General features: G+C 41.3%; 1 pseudogene; it reads left to right on the plus strand.

Moving 5' to 3' along the window:
* The first annotated feature begins 541 nt into the window (after positions 1 to 541).
* On the plus strand, positions 542 to 1,795 carry LOC102870044 (annotated as a pseudogene).
* The last annotated feature ends 3,232 nt before the right edge of the window (positions 1,796 to 5,027 follow it).

Raw genomic sequence — 5,027 nt, forward strand, 5'->3', positions numbered from 1 at the left:
GCAAAGCAAACTGAAGCTGTCAACAGTCTCAATCTTTTCATCATCTATCACGATGCTGCCAATGGCCTCTTTCTCACTTTTTCTTATTTCTCCCCCTTCCTTTTTTTTTTTCTTCCCTTCCCTCCCCTCCCCCCTTTTCACCATTTCCCCTCGGAGCCACATCCCCCGGGCAGGGCAGAGCCGGTCTCTCCCTCCAACTCTCCCCGACCCCGGACGCCCTATAGCTAGAGGGAGCCCCCACTCCACCCGGGCACAAATAGCGGGGGCTGTTGGAGGATTGGGACCCGCGGTGGCGGCAGCGGCCACAGGTTTGAGGTCATCATGGAACTAATTTGCTGACCGACCCACCACCCGCAGCCGTTCCCCCAACCCGGTTCCCCTTTTTCTCCCTCCTCAGTCTACCCTGTCCTCCTCCTGCAGCGCAGAGGAAAACGAGATGGTACCGGGCCCTTGAATGACCCTGAGTCATCACTGTGAGGGGAGGAGGAGGAGGAGGAGGAAAAGGAGGAGAAAACAGCTACATCAAACTGGATGACAGGCAGATCCGAAGGATATCATGAAGTTTCCAGGCCCTTTGGAGAATCAGAGATTGTCTTTTCTGTCAGAAAAGGCAATCTTTAAGGAAGCCCAAATATGGAAGGTGAATGTGCCCCAAATGCCTACAAATCAGAATGTTTCTCCAGCCCAGAGAGATGAAGCAATTCTGTGGTTGGTCAAACTCAAGTGCCAATTCAACTTTTACCTAGAAACATTTGCTCTGGCTAGCAGTCTTTTGGACAGATTTTTAGCTACTGTAAAGGCCCACCCAAAATATGTGAACTGTATTGCAAATCAGCTGTTTCTTCTTAGCTGTTAAGACCATTGAGGAAGATGAGAGAATTCTAGTACTGAAGGTGTTAGTAAGAGAGTTTCTGTGGCTCTTCTTCAACTGAAATTCCAAGAATGGAAAGAATTATTCCGGATAAATTGAATGGGGATCTTCACACAGCCACACCTTTGGATTTTCTTGACATTTTTCATGCCACTGCAGTGTCAACTAGGCCTCAGTTACTCTTCAACTTCCCCACACTGAGCCCATCTCAACATTTGGCAATCCTTGCCAAGCAACTCCTGCAAGCAGCTTCTGCAATTTAAAGGATCCATGCTTGTTCTGGCCATGGTCAGCTTGGAAATGGAGAAATGTATTCCTGATTGGCTTCTTCTTACAATTGAACTTCTTCGAAAAGCACAGATGGATAGCTCCCAGTTGACCCACTGCTGGGAGCTGGCGGCACATCACCTTTCTGCTCTGCAGTCTTCTCTGCCTCTAGATTCCGTGTATGTCTACTGTCCCCTCAAGCATATCCTGGTGACCTGTGACAAAGGAGTGTTCAGATTACATTCTTCCTCTGTCCCAGGCCCAGACTTCTCCAAGGACAAGAGCAAACCAGAAGTGCCAGTCAGAGGTACAGCAGCCTTCTGCCATCTCCCAGCTGCCAGTGGGTGCAAGCATACCTCTGCTAAATGCAAAGCAGAGGAGATGGAAGTGGATGACTTCTATGATGGAATTAAATGGCTCTATAATGAAGATAGTGCTTCAGAAAATGTGGGTTCTGTGTGTAGCACTGATTTATCAAGGCAGGAGGGGCATGCTTCCCCTTGTCCACCTTTGCAGCCTGTTTCTGTCATGTGGTCCCAACAACTGTTAACTTTTAAATGCAAAACTAAGCTAGACTACTCTGAGACTGGAACATGGAAAATGTGGAAAGGATTTATAAGGGATGTATACTTACTTTATCAGGCTGAATTGAAGTGAGCGGGGAGGGGGAGGGAGAAATCCAACAAATATTCTTGTTTTCTGTGCAAGTAATTATGTTCAACATCACTTAAACACTTACAGACCCAAAAATAGTATATAAAAAAACCTCTGTGTAATATTTCTCAATTCCACTGTTTTATCTGCTAAAATGTAATATAAACTGCCCCTTGTCAAAATTAATATTTAATGTTTTCTAAAGTTCTAGAATTCATAACTCCTTTCCATAGCATCCTAATTTAATTTTCCTCATTTGCTTGCTTTTTTAAAGGCATGCTGGTCCATGGCCTAGCTTCTGCTACTAAACAGAAAACTTCCAAAATTATTTTTAATAGTTTAGTGAAGAAATTATATGACAGTCATGTTTAACTCATGATTCAAATCAGCCTAAAAAGTTATTTCAGAATGCTCTGTGTGAATCAAAGATGGTAATAGAAAATACTCATTAACTTTGTTTGTTTGTTTATTTGTCTTGTTTTAGTTTCTGGAGTCAAAATTAGTGCTTTAATTTTTATCTTAGAGTGAAACTTTTAAGTGACATGTTACTTAGGACACTCTTAGATTTGTTGAAAGCATTTTTGACATTTGTATAAAATAATTTGTGATAAATATATTCAGGTGCTCACCAAAGAAATATGTATGTAAACAACTAAAATGACATTTTCTAACTATGAAGATTTTCACTCATTTAATAATCAATAAGAATGACTGTTTAGATGTTGGAGCAGTTTATGATCTGAGCCTGTAACATGTAGTAATTCAGTACCCAAGCTTTATGTTATTAGAACATTCTTAATCAAGTTACTTCCCCAGTCTCCCTATATTCTTTTTATTTTCCTACATATATGTTTATATTTAATTTTTTGTGAGTTACAAATCATTTTTTGCCTTTTTATTAATTTTAATAATTTTAATGAACATTTACAGATATTTTGGATTTCCATTCATTCATTGCTGCACTTCTCTCCCCACCCAGCCCGCCCCACCCCCCATGTTCTCTTAATGGTGTCTGGGGTCATGAGCTGAGCTCTTTGTGCAATCTAAAGAAGGTACTGCAATCACAATACTGATTGATGATGAAAATCTCTGGTAGCAATAAAAAGTTGTCCTTAAAAAAAAAATTTCCCAGGCTATAAACTTCACAGAAGCACACTACCACATCTTCATACTACAGAGCAGTCGGTGGATCTGAACCACAGATCATTCCGTTAGCAGTTAGGAGCTTTAGCAATTGAGCTACCAGAGCTCCTTACATTGGTCAAATTCCCATTTGTCCCCCAAATCCTAGTACAAAAACCTCCCCACTGGGGCCCTTCTAGTCCTCATCTGATGAAAGCCTTCTTCCTCTGCGCTTGCAGAATATCGTCCTCACTGTCCTGTAGCACGTGTCTCACTCTTCTGCTGGACTGTGAGGATCTGGAGCACAGGCTCTAGATCTTACGTAGTTGACACATGCCACACCCATTCTAGTCAGTCTTCCTCACCCAAGGTTTACTGCATCATTTGCTGGACATCAGGGTATGGAGAGATTCTATCACTGCGAACGTAGGTTCACAGCTGGCTTACTTTCGTCTGTGATTCATCCAGAATATCAATGAGTATTTTCCACAGAAAAAAAAAATCTAGAATTAGATGCTCAGAAATGGAGTGTCTGGCATCAAATAATTGTTAATATTCCATTGTAATGATTCTCTTCCCAGGGTATTATAAACACAAGGTTCCTACAACCCCAAGTCGACACTGCCTCCACACCAATGCCTCAGCATCCACTCCGCCAGGAATCCCAGCCCTCACCTTAAAAGCTGCAGCCTAGCACCACATGTGATAATGCAAGGATGTTTTGGGATCTCTTCTCAGACATATTTCACAAGGGCATATATGCCCTACAGTATGTGCCAATGTCTCATTCAAATGAGAAACTGAACTGACATTGTTACGATTTTTAAGGCCTCTTGGAGTGTAAGCTTTCCCACTGACTTTTCTAGCTGTCCTTTTAAACTGCTTCTTCCATTTGAATTGGTTTTTGCCCTCTCACATGGATTACCTTTTCCAGCTCTCCTGATGCATGTTATTGGATGCTGTCAAGGTGATCCTAATCTACGGCTCCTCTAGGATAAAGTTGCCCTATATAGAGCTTCCAGACTCTAATCTTTACAAGAATAGGTCTTTTCTACTTTGGAGCCACTGGGAGGTTTGAACCACTTACCTCCTAGTTGAGTGTGTTAAACATTGAGACACCAGGGCTCCTTTCTTAAAGAGACACTTGTCAAATCCTGTAAGTGATACTTGAAGGTCTTATGGATTCTCATGGCACGCTGCTCACAAACTTAGTTTCCCTAGACTTTTTTTTTTATTTTGCATTCTTTTCTTACAGTGTGTTACATGCCACACAGTGAGCTGAAAGGTCAGCTGTCTGAATCCACTAGCTGCTCCAAAGGAGAACGACAGGCAGTCTCCTCCCCTAAAGAGTTATTAATGAGAATGACAGTATGAAACACAATGGAAATGAAGAATAGTGTGAAGCACAATGTACATAAACTTTGTAAGCAAATCAATAAAAAAATAACGGAAAAAATTAAAAAAAGAGGTGTGGAGAGAACTTTGGGTAGAAGTGATGACAGAAGCAGCTCTGGATGTACAACATGATGCTGCAGATGGAAACTGAAAAACAATCAATCCTCAGGATCGCCTGCTTTGATAAGTTGATCGGAAAATGTGGTAGCACTTAAAAAGGAAATGTGAAAAATACAGAGGCTATATAGTCAGGATATCACTACTCTACACAATGTCATTGTCCATTTATTTACTTAACAATGAATGCTCACAGATGACCCTGAAAAAAAGAAAAAGAAAAAAAAAGAGTTACAGTCAGAATAAAAGGAGATTGTTATTCATGTATTTCCTTGTATAAACCAAAAACACAAAAAGGGAAGAATTTATGTGGCAATGCTCAGAAGGAGAAGGAAGAGCCAGCACAATACTCCTTGAGTTTGCCTCTTGCAAATTTCCACCTCTTTTCCTGTTCGAAGGAACGCTGATGATTTGATCTGTCAGAGTTGTGCAGCTCCATGGAAGAAAAACGGGCAACCTTCTCTCATGCAGTTTATTAACTCTGAAACTCACTAGCGTTATGAATTCATTCTGAATCAATCAAAACAACTGATTGCTGTTGTAAGGAGTTCTGTGTATCAGGCCGCTAACCAAAAGGTTCTTGGAAGCAAAGATGATAAAG

The sequence above is a fragment of the Elephantulus edwardii genome, unplaced genomic scaffold, assembly GCF_000299155.1.
Source record: "Elephantulus edwardii isolate Elephantulus edwardi_28Jun2011 unplaced genomic scaffold, EleEdw1.0 scaffold00007, whole genome shotgun sequence".
NCBI classification, from domain to species: Eukaryota; Metazoa; Chordata; class Mammalia; order Macroscelidea; family Macroscelididae; genus Elephantulus; species Elephantulus edwardii.